Raw genomic sequence first — 16,503 nt, forward strand, 5'->3', positions numbered from 1 at the left:
TCCTGTCTCAAATTCTATTCTTACAAAGGTTTTGTTTCTGGTCTTTTCACATCATACTTAATTTATATCATCATCCTTTGCTCTGGCCCTAAAGAATTACTTTCCTCATTTGACAGCACTACCCTCTAGTCCCACTATCTGTCCTTCCACAAAGAAAGCTTCAAGGACATATCACTCTGATGCACGACCAAAGTCCATCTTTGGGCTCCAACTTGCATGAGCCCAAGTGCTTTGAGATTCACTGACTGAGAGCTTTGACCCTGGGAGCTGGTGCCTTGTGGTCCCCAAGGAGGGCTGTGATCAAGCTGGCAACACTGGTTCTTGGTCTGACAACAAATGTCAGTCTGGGTGCTAACTTTCAGAAGCTTTCATTGACTTTGAGTTGCTGGGTTGGGTGCACTCAGACAAGCCCAAGATGTTTGTGAGGCTAGCCAGCTTTGGGGAGGAAGCATACAGCTATCTGTCTCTCTAACTGAGACAGATGCCTTGAGTCAGGTTTTTTTTTTTTTTTTTTTTTTTTTTTTGTCACTGTGACACAGTACCTGCAAAAGTAAACTTAAGGAAAGAAGGGTTTATTTTGACTCACAGTTGGAGGATACAGTCTATCTTGGTAGAAAGGCATGGCAGCAGGAGCTTGAGGGAGAGAGATGAATGCTGGTGCTTGGCTCACTTTCTCCTTTTTATTTAGTCTGAGATCCCAGCCCATGGGTTGGCGCCACCTATAGTTAGAGTCGGTCTTCCCATCTTGGTTAATCCAATCTAGAAATTCCCTCACAGACATACCCAGAAGTTTGTTTCCTAGGTGATTCTAGGTCCTGTCTGTTGGAATCAATATTAACCATCACAGTCCTGTCTCTCCTCTCTGAGATGTGTCGTCTGGGTCTCTCGGTTTCTGCTGTGACCTCTCTGCATGTGGGTTCTTCATCCTTCTGCAGATAGTGCCCTCCTGGCTGTGGGAAGTGGGCTGTGTCATCTGTGGCAAACCGTTCCCCAACAGCCAGGTAGTACCCTGAGTCATCCACAACCTGGAGATCAGCTCACCCAGGGGGAAGCCAGCAAAGGGAGGGAGAAGGTGTTCAGGGAAGAGGGCCTAGCAGATAAACATCCTGAGTCTGACAGGGCTTGAGGGGAAGTCAAGGAGCTTGAGAGATGGTGTGGAGAGAAAGGAGTGACTAGACCTTCTCCTTCCTACCAAGGTAGCCAGAGGAAGAGGCAGTGATCCCCACTAGCTGGTCCATCTCCCTCCAAAATGTTGTTGAAGAGACCAGCCAGGAAAGGGGGGGTGAGTATCATGGACCCTGTTGGGCACCCTTGGCCAAGTTCACAGGAGGTATGCAGTAGGAAAAGGCAGATGTATTGAGAGGCTGTTCTAGCTTGTCTCTCCATTGCTGTGACAAAACACTCTGACCACTGCCAACTTGGGGAGGAAAGGGTTTATTTGCTTTACATCTCCTAGGTCACAGTTCATCAAGGAGCCCAAGGTAGGAACTCAGGGCAGGAACCTGGAGGCAGGAGCTGGAGCACAGGTCATGGAGGAATGCTGCTTACTGGCTTGCTCCCCTGGCCCATGCTCAATCTGCTTTCTTATACAACACAGGCCCACCTGCCCGGGGATGGCACCACCTACAGTGGGCTGTGCCCTCTCACATTACTCAACAGTCAAGAAAATTCCCCCATAGACATGAGGCCGGTCCAATGGAGGAAATTCCCCAATTGAGGCTCCCTCAACCCAGGTGTCTCAAGTTGACACTAGAGCTATCTAGCACAGAGGCCATGACACTGTCTTGCTCCCCAGGATCAGCAGAACTGAGCCCTGTGTGTATCTGCAATGCCTAACAAATCCTTCTCCCTGCCCAAGCTTCCTGGGAGACCTGGGAGTAGGCACTTGAACCATCTCTGTGCTCTGTGGCTCAGGTGAGAAACTGGCTCTTGCAAGCCCTGCTGTGGGAACCCTAGTGAGAACCATGGCCTTTCTCTAACCCCTTCATATTCCTGAAGGCTCAGGATCTGAGCTCTGACCAGGCTGTGACCTGCCCACTTCCAACACTGTTCCTCATTCCCACTCTGCCTAGGTAAGTTGGGTGTCCACCTTTGGCCAGAGTCATCTGGGTATGACTCCTCTCTGCTGTCCTTGACAAGGTGTTGCTGGCCCAAGGTACTCAAATGGAGAGGGGCCTGGGACCCCTGGGGCTTGTTGTTGAGTCAGGTGCAGAGGCCTGCTCCTCTGGGGCAAGTGGAAACTCTCAGAGCCTGGGAGACCTCAGAGGTGTCCCCCACTGTGAGGGGCAAATATCCAGTAGGGGGTCGGCAGTACGACTATTTTCTCCTGAAATTTCAGGGACTCAGAGCTAGGTTGTTTCCTGAGCTTTGGCTAGATAAGGGAATCTGCCATTTTCTAAGCAGCCTTGGGTTCCCTGTGACTCTTCAAATCAATGTGACTGGTCCTGTTCCGCTACTCGATTCTAAACTCATTTGAGGGTTGAAAGGTGAGAATACTACTGGTGGGTAAACTGTGCTATCTCTAACTCCACTGCTAAGCAGCAGACAATTTACTCCTGCCAGGCTGAGCAAGCTTGGGCAGGAGGACACTTGATGGAGCAAAGGAAGAGGCAGCGTGTAGCCAGGATGTTGAGACTTGAAAGCTCTGTCCCTTCCTCTGTCAGTGAAGCCAGTACCACAGGCCAGGCAGGATTTTCATTTTTGAAATTGCTCATTACTCAAGGTATTTCAGCTTAAAAAATTATGATAATACAAGTTGCAAAGCAAATATTTTACTTGACTCATATTTCAAAAATAAACAGTTTTAATTAAATTTATGGTTTGGAAAAAAATCTGTCATATATTTTCCATTCTCAGACATATTGTAATTTAGCTTTAAATAATATTACAGTCTTCATTTTAAACTTGCTAATATGATTGTCTGCCTGAAACATTCAAGAAGATACCCAATAGATCATGAAAAAGAGAAAATCAGAAGTGGAGTTTTCAAACAGTAAATATACTTTAGATTAGCATTTCTGTTTATAAACCACAGCCATGTGGCAGAAGATGATCGCAAGGCCAGTGAAACACAGGATAAAATACCTAGGAATAACTTTAAGATATATGACGTTAAAAAGAATAGATATGCCAGGCGTGGTGGCACACGCCTGTAGTCCCAGCACTTGGGAGGCAGAGGCAGGCAGATCTCTGTGAGTTCAAGGCCAGCCTGGTCTACATAGTAAGTTCCAGGACAGCTGGGCCTTACAGGGAGACCCTGCTTCAAAAAGACAAAAAAAAAAAAAAAAGAAGAAGAAGAAGAAGAAGAAGAAGAAGAATAGATATGGGGCTGGAGAGATGGTTCGGCAGTTAGGAGCACATACTGCCCTTCCAGAGGACCCAAGTTCATTTCTCAGCACCCATGTCAGGCACCTCACAACTGCCTGTAACTCTAGCTCCAGGAAGGATCTCTTTTGGCCTCTGAGGTTACCTGCACTCAAGTGTACATACATACATTCACACACACACACACACACACACACACACACACAATTTAAAATAATAAAATATAAATCTCAAAGAAGAATAGATATAATGGCATGTGGTGGTGCATACCTGTAATCCCAGCCTTGGAGAGGCTATGGCAGGAGGATCAGGCTAGCCTGAGCTACATAATGAGGCTTTGTCTCAAACAAAACAACAGACAAACCATGTGGTGCCCCATTAATGCGCACAACTTTTATGTTTTATGTATTGATTAAAAATAAATTAAAAGTGTAGCCAACACAAGCAATTGCCCTGAAGGAGATATAAAACCTTTTAAAAAATATATATTACTTTATTCTTAAGACAAGTTGCTCCGTAATAGTTAACATCTTAGATCACAATTCATTTTATTTGATAACTGTTTGGTAGTAAGATTGGTTTCTTTGAAGTCCTTTTCAAATGTGTACAACACGGTGCCCAGCATAAAAACTTTTACATTATAGGAAGGCATGATTTTATATTTGTTTTAGCTTTATAATTTAAAGCATAAAAAAACATCTTTCTACCAAGGAAAGAAATAGATTTTGTTTGTTTGTTTGTTTTTTGAGACTGGGTCTCCCTGTACCCCAGCTGGCCAGGAACTTGTGTATAGAGCAGGCTGGCCTCGTTCTGTTGCCTGCCTCTGCCTCTCGAGCGCTGGGATTAAAGGTGTGTACCACCACGCCTGGTTTCTTCTTCCCTTTCCCTGTCTTCCTTTTTTATTTTTCCTTTTTTAGATAGTGTCCTTCCATGCAGACCAGGCTGGCCTCAAACTTTTGGCACTCCCCCTACCTTTCATGTCAGAGTGCTGGGGTGACAGGCACGCACTAGAATACTCTTAATTTTACTGATTTCTGTTTAATTAAAAAGTTTGAAAAACCAGGCTGGAGAGATGGCTCAGAGGTTAAGAATACTGACTGTTCTTGCGGAAGACCCAGGTTCGAATCCCAGCACCCACATGGCAGCTAACAGTTGTCCATAACTCCAGTTCCAGGGGATCCAACAGCCTCTTCTGTCCTCCACGGACATTGCACAACACGGGTGCACTTACCTACATGCAGGCAATACACACATACACATAAAATAAAAATAATAAATAAATATTGAAAAAAAAAAGTTTGAGCCGGGCGTGGTGGCGCACGCCTTTAATCCCAGCACTTGGGAGGCAGAGGCAGGCAGATCTCTGAGTTTGAGGCCAGCCTGGTCTACAGAGCGAGTTCCAAGCAGCTGGAGCTACAGGTAGACCCTGTCTCAAAAAGACCAAAAAAAGAAAAAGAAAAAAAAAAGTTTTGAAAAACCGTAAGGACAAATACTAAGAAAATAAAAGATATGATTTTCACCAACTTTTCTTTGAGACTTGAGCTATGTTCTTAGGCTTGAATTAATGGTGAATTAAAGTAGTTATAGTAAGTCAGGAAGGAAGTGTCTGTTACTGTCTTAATTATAACTATTCCAAGATGTTCCCATTTTTAGAAATGAATGTTTTCATAACCCATGCTTGCTTAAGGTAGCACTGTCTAGAAATTAATAAGCACACTAGTTGAAATAGAGATTTGAAAACATTTCCTGCTGTGAATCCTGGGGACCATGCTGAGTTGTACTCAACCACAAGCAGATGGACACAAATTCTCAGTTAATAATTGTTCTCGAATGGGAGAGAAACGATTTCTAAAATGGAAGAGACCAAAGAGACCAAGTCCCTTTTCTTTTCTTTCCTTTTCTTTTCTTTTCTGTTTTTTTTTTTTTTTTTTTTTTTTTTTTTTTTTTTTTCACCTGACCCGGATTTGAGAAAAAAAAGCCCTATGGAGACCAAGCTGGCCTCCAACTCACAGAGATCTGCCTGCCTCAGCCTCCCCAGTGCTGGGATTAAAGGCGTGTGCCACCACGCCCAGCTTCCTTTCTTTTTTAACTCAGAAAAACTCATTATAAACCATGGTGTGGTGACAGTATTGTATCGTATACACAGAGCAAGGACTTCTGGATGTGTCTGCTGTTACTGGAGGGTGTGGTGGCAGTCTCCCCACAGCTGGCTCCTGACACAGCTTTTCTGCTTTGACAGGACGCTGGGTGTGCTTGGAGGAGACTTCACTCCCCCTTCTTTCCACCTCGGATTCCTAGAAAGAGGACAGAGCTGCAGGGCACTCTTTCCTTTTGTTACCAGAACTACTGCAGGCCTACGTTCCTGACCTCCTCTCTGGACTGTTTTTTGGCCTAGGACTGCCAACAGCATTGTATCTATTAGTCTTCTGAAAGACAAAACATATCATACAGCCTATGGTAAGAGGCGTACTAGGAGCTACCAAAGCAAAACTAAATCTGGTCAACAAGAACAAGTTATGTGAAGGTTTTTAAATTAATTAATTTATTGAGACAGGGTCTCCCTGTAGCCCCAGCTGTCTGGAACTCACTATGTAGACCAGGCTGGCCTTGAACTCACAGAGCTCCACCTGCCTCTGCCTCCCGAGTGCTGGGGTTAAAGGCATGCGCCACTACACTTGGCTAAATTAATTAATTTTTAAGACAGTGTCTCAATAGCCCAGGCTGCCCTGGAACTCGCTACATAGCAGAGGATGACTCTAAACTCCTGATCCTCCTGCCTCCACCTCCCAAATGCTGGTATTACAGGCTTGTGGCACCACTTCTGGGAGGGAAGTTAATTTTAATACAGAAATGACACATTATACAATGTGTCTATCCAGTGAGACTTGTTTTGAACAGGCCATGACTCAAAATAATATAACAATGTAATTGAATAGTATCACTTCATTGGAACATTTATGCTTAAATGGGATCCCTGTTTCCTGGTTTATGCAGCTTCTAAGTCTTCAGTCTCCAATGTTTGTGCCAGGAACCATGCTTAGCACTCCACATATACCAATAACTGAAACCCACATGACCCAGCTACGTGGCTCAGAGGAAACAAGAGACAGTGTTCCCACTGTGATATTAAGGTCCTACTCCTGCTGAGTTGTTTTTTCTCCCCCCTTTTTAAATGACAGGATATTTTAGAAGTCTTCTACAGTTTTGAACAATGGACAATGAAGACAAATCTTTATAGAGAGGATTTAAAATACAATGTTACAGAATAGAAATTAAGGCTGAGCCCAGAATCTTTGGAGACTGACCTTCCATGCTAGCTAGCCATGCTGATGATTATAGTGAGAATTGGGGTGGGGAGGTGTTTCTTCAAAACCATTCTTTATTCCTGAAAAAAGAAGCTTTGACAGAGTTACAGAGCATCATCAGCTCAGGGGCAGATGCCCTTTGTATGCGTTTCCTGGCTTTGCTTTAGTTCTTTTTGGGTTTGTTAGTCATTTAGGGCCACAGAGGGTTGGCCCCTCAGTGGGGATATGTATCTCCACAGGGATGACTTTGGATGTTAGTCCCATCATGGGTAAGCCCCACTTGGACATGAAATTTTTCTGTTTACCTATTGATTAGATTTACTAATATTTTGCTGTTTTTTGTTTCTGTTTTTTTATGAGGAATATGAACTTATAAATGTACTTTTTGTATTGTCTTTATTTTGCTATCAGGGAAATCTAGCCTCATAAAGTGAGTTGGAAATTCTTCCCTCCTTTTCCACTTTCTGGAATAATCTGTATAGAACCAACATAAGGCAAACTGTATCCTCTAGTAACCTTTTAGGCAGAATCCCCTATTTACCGTCTTATGCCTATACAAAATTGGGTGTGCATATATTAGAATCAGATACATATGGGAAGGGACTTGTGCAGTAGAGAAATGATTTTATAACCTAATCTACCAATCAAAATAGAGAACCACCTAAAATACATCCTTTAGTAACCATCTCCTCCTTCTCTGAACTCCACAAAAGGGAGCCTCAGACAGTAATCAGGGCCCTTGAGTATCTCCACTCATGTGGCTGTCAGTCTTGACAGTGTGTCTCACTTTATCTGCATTGTTGCTTTGCTCCATATAAAACTGTCTTGCTTCCTTTGCAGCTCTTGAGAGTTCTTATTTTCAGTTCCTTGGCTAAGAGACCAAGAACCTGAAAACACCTAGCCTAGACCCCAATCACAGGAAACACAACCATGCTTGGTTTCTTTTAGTTTTCCTTCCTTACTTCCCTTTCCTTCTTTTTCTCCCTCCCTCCCTCTCTCCGTTCCTCCCTCCCTTCCTTCCTTCCTTCTTTTAAAAAGGTTTTTTTTTTTTTTTTTTTTTGCTTTGGGGATCAAATTCAGGGCCTTTTGCGTACTAAGCACTCTGGCATTGAGCTACATTTTCAGCCTTTGTTTTCATTTTTAAATTTGGGAATGTAGAACACTTTTCTTCTCTAAGCACGTAAAGCTATGAATTGTCCTCCAAGCACTGCTTTATCTGAATTTCACAAATTTTTAGTTTATGTCATTTCCTTTTTTAAGATTTATTTTTATTGTTTTATTTTTTAAAAAATTTACGTGCATATATCTGTGTATGTCACATGTGTGTAGGTGCCCTCAGAGGCCAGAAGAGGGCATTGGATTGCCTGGAACCAGAGGTATAGGCAGTTATGAGCTGACTAATGTGGGTGCTGGGAACTAAACTTGTGTCCTCTGGGAAAGCAGCAAGAGCTTTTAACCATCGAGCCATCTCTCCATCTCCTTTTCTTTTGTTATATTTATGAGGCTGTTCCATGGAGCTGTAGCCCAGTCTTTCATGACTCATGTATATTTATACTCTTTAGCATTCTATTTATTTATTTAATATGTGAGTGTTTTGCCTGCATGTATATAAATGCACCCATGCAGACAATGCCCATAGAGGCCAGAAAAGGTATTGGATCCCTTGGAACTGGAATTAGGGATGGTTGTTAGCTACCATGTGGGTACTGGGAACTGAGCCTGGGTTCTCTGCAAGAACAGTCAGTACTCTTAACTGTAGAGCCATCTTCCCAGCTCTCTCTTTAGCATTTTAATCCGTATATTCCATCTTAAGAAAAGAGTTCTAAAGCTGAAAGGTTTATCTCAGCAGTTTTTTTTTCTTTCTCTCCCTCCTTCCTTCCTTCTTTTTTTTTCTGAAGCAAGGGATATGTAGTCCAGGATGACCTTGAATTCTTGATCCTCTATCTCCCAATTATACGAGATTATATGCTAGGATTAGAGGCATGAGACACCACACCTTCCTTATCACAGTATTTTTCTAATCGTGCAATAGTGGAAATAACCTGAGTTACAGTAAAAGGGTGTAACCAGTTGGTAAACTACAATGTGTGTATTAGGTGACCTTTACACGGACATTAGAAACATCCAGGAAGAGTTTTTAGCTATATCAGAAGGCACTTACAGTGCAAGGTTGGGCTTAAATGGAGTCAAACTGTGCGCATGACCTGTTCAGAGTGCTCACTGTAAGACTAAGTAGAAGGAAGAAATATTGTCCAAATAACAACTGCTTGGCTGGGAGTGGAGGCTCCCCTTGTCACCTCTGTGTAATGGTCTACAGTTTTCTGAGTTCTTCAATCAGTATATGACTCTTACGTGCATGGTGTGTGTGTGTGTGTGTGTGTGTGTGTGTGCATATGAGTTTGTGTGTATGTCTGTGAGTGCATGGGAATCCGTGACTGAGTCAGCCTCCGATGCCATTCCTAAGGAACTTCCCACCTTGTTTTTTGAGACAGGGTCTCTCACTGGGAACTGGGGCTCACTGATTAGACTAGGCTGACTAGTCATCTAGACCTAGGGATCAGTCTGTCTCAGTCTCCCTTGCACTGGGATTACAATCATGAGTCACCTGGCTTTTTATGTGGGGGTTGGGGATAAAACTCAGGTCCTCATGCTTGCAAGGCAATCACTTTACCAACTGAGTCATCTCACCAGCCCCTCAGAATATGACTTGAATGAAAAAGCTCAGAAAACCATTATATACATATCTCATCTGAGGTACCCTCCACACGTTGCCTTCCTGTTTCCACTAGGACTTTCAGCTTCCTTAAAAGCCTCAGGCCCTCTTCTAGCCTTAACATCTTAAGAACGGCACAATAGCTTGTGACTTTCCCCAGGGACTATTTGTATTCACCCCAGACAGAGAGGTCAATGACATACTGATAAAACAAATGATTTCATACAAGTCTAGCTCAGTGAACCAATGAGTTTATTGGGAAAAATTACAGGAGTATGGGAGAGACACTCAGGGAGGTCCATCACTGAGAAGATCATATAAATACCAGCACTGAAGAGTCTCCTCTCCCTCAGCAATTGTTTTTTTAAAAAATATTTTATATTATTATTTTTTATTTTATCTTATGCGTATGCGTGTATTGCCTGCATGTAGGTAAGTGCACCCATGTCGCACAATGCCCGTGGAGGACAGAAGTGGCTGTTGGATCCCCTGGAACTAGAGTTATGGACAATTGTTAGCTGCCATATGGGTGCTGGGATTCAAACCCGGGTCTTCTGCAAGAAGCCATCTGTCCAGCCCCTCCCTCAGCAGTTGTTGACTGTTTCCATAATCTCAAGGAGAGGCCTCATGACTTCTGTAAATTCTGTGAGTTTCTTTTGAGTTTAAGGAGCCTCAAAAGTCTGGTCCAGAGTTCCCATTTTCCCCCGAGGGAATATTATGATAGGAAGAAACAGCTGTATAACAGCATCTTATAAATATTTGTTGAATGAAAAATGGGGTGCGTGAAAGTGTGCCAGCAGGTAAAGGCTACAGGATGATGCTGGGACCAGCTGACCTGGTGCCCTGCCTGGGCCCTGCCCTAGCCCTGTGCCTTCAAGGCACTCTTTAGTCTGGAAGTCATTTTCACATGTGTGAAACAGAAGCTACTCTTAAGATGGTGCTAAAGATTATCAGTGTACATTGTGAGCCTCTCTCACACCTGAAGCCTAAAGGTGATAGCTGTTACCAGGAGCATCAATGAGGACAAGATTCATGTGACTCAGGGGTTCTGGGTGATAACATGTGTTCCATCAGCTTATTGTTGGCAAAATACCAGGCTCAGCTGGCCATGGTGGTGTACACACACACCTCACACACACACACACACACACACACACACACACGTGCACACACACACATGCGTGCGCGCACACACACACACACACGCATACAAACACAATGTCAAAAAACAAAAAGAAAAGCAGCTAAAACATATCCAGCTTAAAGAACTGAGACTAGCGTCTCCCAACCCTTCCCCCTGCACAAAAGGACAGGGCCCTAGATTCTTCTCACTGTGTGCCCAGAGAGGCTCTCTGTCTATAGAAAACTATCCAGTCAGTCATTTAACCTCAGTGTTTTGATATATGATGGCAGGCATATTGAAGCCTGATTGTTCAATGATTGAAATGCACTTTATACTGCAAAATGCTGTAAATATACATGCTAAAGGTGTCTTCTGAGTTGGATTGAAGACATTCACAAGGAATCTGGGTTGTAAACCTTCAGCCTTCTGCTGGCTCTGAATCTGTAAATAAATTGGTACTCTCTTAGACGAAATAATGATGTGATATTCAGTGGCCAATGTACTGCCCTTTCTAAGATGGTGATAACATGTAGTTTAACAAATGGCCTGGGTGTAATTTCCCTCTTGGGGGCCTAAAAGCATCTGGTCAAAGAAGGGTGGATATCACCATGGTAGACAGGACTGATGGCTGTGCCACCCCATCTCTATCTTCTACCCATCAGTGACCAAGTGGGCCCAGGCCTCTCTTGAACAGGAGAGCAGGGCTTTGTAGCCCTTCTGATCGCTATCTTGGCCCGGTAACATAGCATCCCATAGGTGAGGAAGGCACATGAAAGGAGTCTCTCACTTTCCTGCTTTTAGGAATGTGGCTTTGAACCTGGGTGAGGTGAGCACTGTGTCTTTCTGAAGATTGGACAGTCCTGGATCCAGGATTGTGATGGGGCCTGACACATCACTGATTCATATAATAAATATTTGCTGAGCACTTTTTTATGTAGCCAGCTTCATAATACTGTGGTAGTGTAATGAGGCAAGTGAATGGGGAGGTTGCCTGGTGGAAGGGTCTATGTGAGGTCTGAAGGAAGAAGAGGCCAGCCAGGTTAATTAAATATGTGGATGCCAGGGTCCTGAGGCCAGGACTAGGGTGTCACTTAGGCAATGTTTTAGATCTGAAGTAGGGGAGCAAAGAGGCATATAAATTTGAGAAAGCCCTTTCCGAGGTTCAGTCAAGTGTGTAGACAAAAGGCAGGGTGTGGGCCTCATGAAGTCAGCCAGGAGGAAGTAGGTCCCAAGGAAGTACAGAATCTAGACCCCAGGACTTTAGGTGGGGCACAGAGAGAAACCAGCAAAGGAGACAGGAGGTGGGGCTTGACACAGTGTGGAGGACAGCAGGTATGCCATGGACACCAGAACAAGATTTAGCCTTGTTGGAAAGCTGGATGAGATCCAGCCTAGCAACTGACCACTGAATCAGTAGGCCGGTGGGAGTCCTGTGACAGGCCCTGGTGGGGTGTGGGTATGAAGAGTATGCCTGAGGCTCTAGAAGGGAATGGCTCCTTGGTATACTGGGCAGAGACTCCTGAACATCTTTAGGACAAGGTTGCAATGAAGGCAGAGAGACGCAAGGAAACAGAGAGGTGTAGGTGAAGGAGGGTTTTATAAGATCTGAGTCACCTGCCTGACTGTGAGCTGGTGGTACAACCCAGGTGGGGTGTCCTGGGGTGGGATGGGTGTCTTATCTCACTGAAGGGTGGGGGAGCCATAGAGCAGTTGTCAGAGGCCAGTGGCCTGTTGCTATAGCAGGAAATCAGACTGCAAATCACTCCTCAATGAAGAGCAAGAACATCTGCCAATGCCCTGGGTATAGGGGTGCCATGGGCCTGAGAGTGGGTGTTTTCTAGTTTTTCTCTAGTTTTCTCTGGATTGGGGGCAGACTCAGAGCAAGTGGGTAGCACAGGAAATCAGTCTTGGGGGTCAGCCAGAATGTGTAAGAAACGGAGGTGAGGAAGGGGTGCATGAGAGTGACTGTACCTTGGAGAAGCATAGGAAGCTAAGACCTGAGGTGTGCAGATGCATGTCTGTGTAGGTGTCTCTGTGGGCATGGGTGTGCTGATAAAGGATGGGAACAGCATCAGGGTGGAGGTTTCCATGATGTCCTGTGAAAGTGAACTTGAAGGACAGGGTTGTAGTGAGGGTGAGGTGCTATGGTTATTGATGACAAGAAGAGTGAGGTTATGTCAGGGCAAGGGTGCTGAAGTGAGACCAGGGCCACCCACTCGTATGCTGGAAGAGTCCAGAATAGACACAGGAGAAGGGGCACAGGAGTATTGAGAAGAGGTCGAGACTGTGTGGGTGAGCAGTGCCTGGAAGGACAAGACAGGTCAGCTTCAAAGAAGGTAGAGCCCAATGCTTATAAAGAAAGGCGTTTAGGACAACACCCACCTTGGTCAGGGTGTGCTGGGATAGGAGGGGGAAGATGGCCCAAGGGGAGGTAAGGAAGTGATGCCACCTCTTTTGAAACAGGTTCCAGGGAACAGCGTGCCTTCTATTAAGGGTATGCTTGCCAGGTATGGTGGTTCACCCTTTTTCCAGCACTTGGGAGGTAGAGGCAAGAGGATTAAGAGTTCAAGGCCAGCCTAAGTTATGTGAGACTTACTCTCAAAAAACAAAACCAAACAAAATTAACAAGAAGATAATGCTTGGCATGCATTCAGTTCATTTTGCTAAAAAAGAAAAATAAGACTGTGTTAGCCAGCTTGGGCTGGTATGATGAAATTACACAAACTGGGTGGCCTAGACAGCAGTTTATTTCTTAAAGGTCTGGAGGCTGGAAATCCAAGATCATGTTCCAGTAGGGGAGGCTCCTGGTGTCAGGCAGTGGTCTTCTTGCTGTGTTCCCATGGACTTTTGTGTGCAGATAAAGAAGTGAAGAGGACTGATCCCTCTTTTTTGGGGGGTGGCTTTCTGAGACAGGGTCTCCCTGTAGCCTCAGCTGGCCTGGAGCTCACTCTGTAGACCAGGCTGGCCTTGAACTCACAGAGATCCACCTGCCTCTGCTTCCTGAGTGCTGGGATTAAAGGCTTGTGCCACCACACCCCACTGATCCCTCTTCTTAAAAAGGCACTGAGTGTATTAAATCAGCATGCTTCCTTTATGATTCCATGTGACCTTAGAGACCTTGGAATAGACCTTATCTCCTAATAATCACATGTGGGGTTAGGGATTAAATCTATGAATTTGGGGATATGGTACTCAATTCATTCCACAGCAGGCATCTATTACTTATAAATTGGATTCTAATGGAATCAAGAGGTTGTGAGGTAGACTAGATGGGTAGAGAGAAAAGAGAGACAAACTGCATTGTGGCTTAAGCCTGTTGTTACTGCAGAGTGGTACTGCAGCCAGGCATCATGTGACATGCAAAGTGCAGACAAAACCACCAAAACACTGGATGAACATGGTGGACCGAGATGACTGTTAAGCATCCTTTGCTTCTTTTTAAAAAATTTAAAAAAAATTTTATTTTTATTTTATGTGTATGAGTGTTTTTCCTGTATGTATGTAAGTGCACCCATGTCATACAGTGCCTGCAGAGACTAGAGAGGGCATTGGATTCCCTGGAACTGGAGTTAAGGATGGTTATTAGCTCCTCTATGGGTGCTGGGAACTGGGCCCAGGTCCTTTGATAAAGCAGCTAGTGTTCTTAACTGCTGAGCCATCTCTCTAGTCCCTCTTTGCTTCTTTATAATGGCATTTTCATGACACTGGCCTTGTAAATTTGCCTGCTTCCACCAAGCATCTGACATCATGACATCTCAAAAGCCAGAAGGACAGAAAGAGAGAACAAACCTTATTCTAGGAAAATATCATCCATTCTTGGAATTTCCTTTCCCATTTTAACTCACTTTTGCTAAAGCTTACAATAAGACAAAGCCATCCTGCTGGTCTAGAATTCACTATGTAGACCAGGCTGGCCTTGAACTCACAGAGATCCACCTGCTTCTGCCTCCCAAGTGCTGGGATTAAAGACATGTGCCACGACACCCAGCCAAGACAAGTCATCCACAATCATGGCCATGGGTCTCTCTTGAGAAGCCTGGACACACCCACTCCTTGAGTGTGTCTTTCCTCCCATAACATTACTTTTTCTCAATTCTTTACTTTCTCTCATCTCAGAATTCTTTCTCAGATGGCCTGAAAACACTTTGTGGAGACCACTGGAGTACCTGGCACTAGAAACATGGTTGTGTACAGTGACTTGTGTTGCAGTACCAGGTACACATTTCAAAGCCTTGCTGTGGAAACTCATTAATACCACTAAATGCTAGTGATACATTTGATAGTGTTTGTATCTATTGGGTTAAAATTGTGACTGTTGTTACCTTTGAAAAATGATGCCAGGGTGTGGTGGTGCACACCTGTAGTCCCAACACTTGGGAGGCAGAGGCAGGCAGATCTCTGTGAGTTCATGGCCAGCCTGGTCTACATAGTGAGTTCCAGGACAGCTGGGGCCACAGGGAGACCCTGTTTCAAAAAGACCAAAGGAAAAAAAAAACGAACCTAGAGTCAGCCAGATGGCTCAGTGGGTAAGAGTAGCTGCCATCAAGCCTGATGACAAGAGTTCCATACTCAGAACGTGTTGTGGAAGGGGACAACTAGAGAACTGACAATTGCCAAACTGTCCTCTGACTTCTGCAGTACCTGCTTCCCACTGATACACACCACACACACACACACACACACACACACACACACACACACACACACACCTATTAGAAGGGAACACATTGCAAAAGGGGTTCTGTTGTGTCTATAGAACTGTCTTTAAGGTAGACTGCCTCCTGTAGGGTTCAGATGCGGTAGCCCAGCTAGGCAGGCCTTCCTTAAAGGCACACATTTCTGGATTCCTTCTACATCCATGACTGCCAACCAGTGCACTCCCAGTTCTCTGTGGTGGTTAAAATTCCCTGGACTAGCAATGTCTTCCACCCAGGAGCAGTCCCTGGGTGTGGCATGCGGGCCACAGTTCCAGGCACCCAGACCCAGAACTTTCTCCTTTTTTCTTTGTTTTTTGAGACAGAGTCTCACACTTTAGCACAAGATGGCCTGGAACTATGAAGCTCAATCTGGCCTTGAACTCAAAACAATCCTCCTGCCTCAGCATTCCGAATGCTAGGATTACAGAACACCACCTGGCTTGCTTCTTAAAAGGGCCTTTTCGTTTACTGTTTCTGGGTGAAACTCTTTTACTGTTCTTGTAAGTAAAGTCGTACATCAGGAACTGGGTGGACATCTTAGGAAATTGCAAAATCCCACACACTTGGTCTGCCGGGTGGGGCTGGGGTGCAGACCAGGTCTTTGCAGACAAGGCTTTGGGGAAGGAGGCTCCTCCCCCCATGCTCCCTGGCCCCGCCCCCTCCCCAGAATCACCGTTTTCCATGCCTCCACTTCTACCCCGCGATGACCCGTACTGCCGAGTCCCCTTCTGCAGCCAGGCCCGGCGGGGGATCCCGGAGCTCCTGGGCTCAGAGTGGCTGAGACAGCAACGGTCTCAGGCGTCCCAGAGCGCGGCTCCTTTAAGAGGCGCCGTCGTACCCGGGTCGTGACGTCATGGGACAAGAGGGTGGAATCTGCGCGTAACCGCGGCAGGGCGGGCAAGGCCCAGAGAGGCCCGGCCCGACTGACGGGAGCGCAGCCCTAGGGCAGTCCCGCCCCGCCCTGTGCAGGCCCCGCCCCCAAGTCCAGTCCCCGCCCCCTAAGGCCTGGCTCCAGTCCCCAGTCCCCAGACCCCGCCCCTCCAGCAGACCCTGCGCCTTGGAGCCTATGCCCCGGCACCACAGGCCACGCTCAGGCCCCGCCCTCCCCAAGGCCCCGCCCCACTCCCTGACCAATGCATTCCAGCCCCGCCTCCTCAGGCCCCGCCCCAGGCCCCACCCCGAGGGGCGGGACTTGTCCCTGCCCGAGTCGGCGGCGGCGGCGGCTGCGGGAACTTTCCCGGCGGGTCTAATGGCTGCGCGCGGGCCGCTGTGAGGCGCGGCGGCGAGCGGGCGCGGGGCCGCGGAGCAGCGAAGAGCGAGCGACCGCGAGGCCCGAGCCCC

The sequence above is a fragment of the Nannospalax galili genome, unplaced genomic scaffold (genome assembly GCF_000622305.1).
Source record: "Nannospalax galili isolate Female #2095 unplaced genomic scaffold, S.galili_v1.0 scaffold49, whole genome shotgun sequence".
Lineage (NCBI taxonomy): Eukaryota > Metazoa > Chordata > Mammalia > Rodentia > Spalacidae > Nannospalax > Nannospalax galili.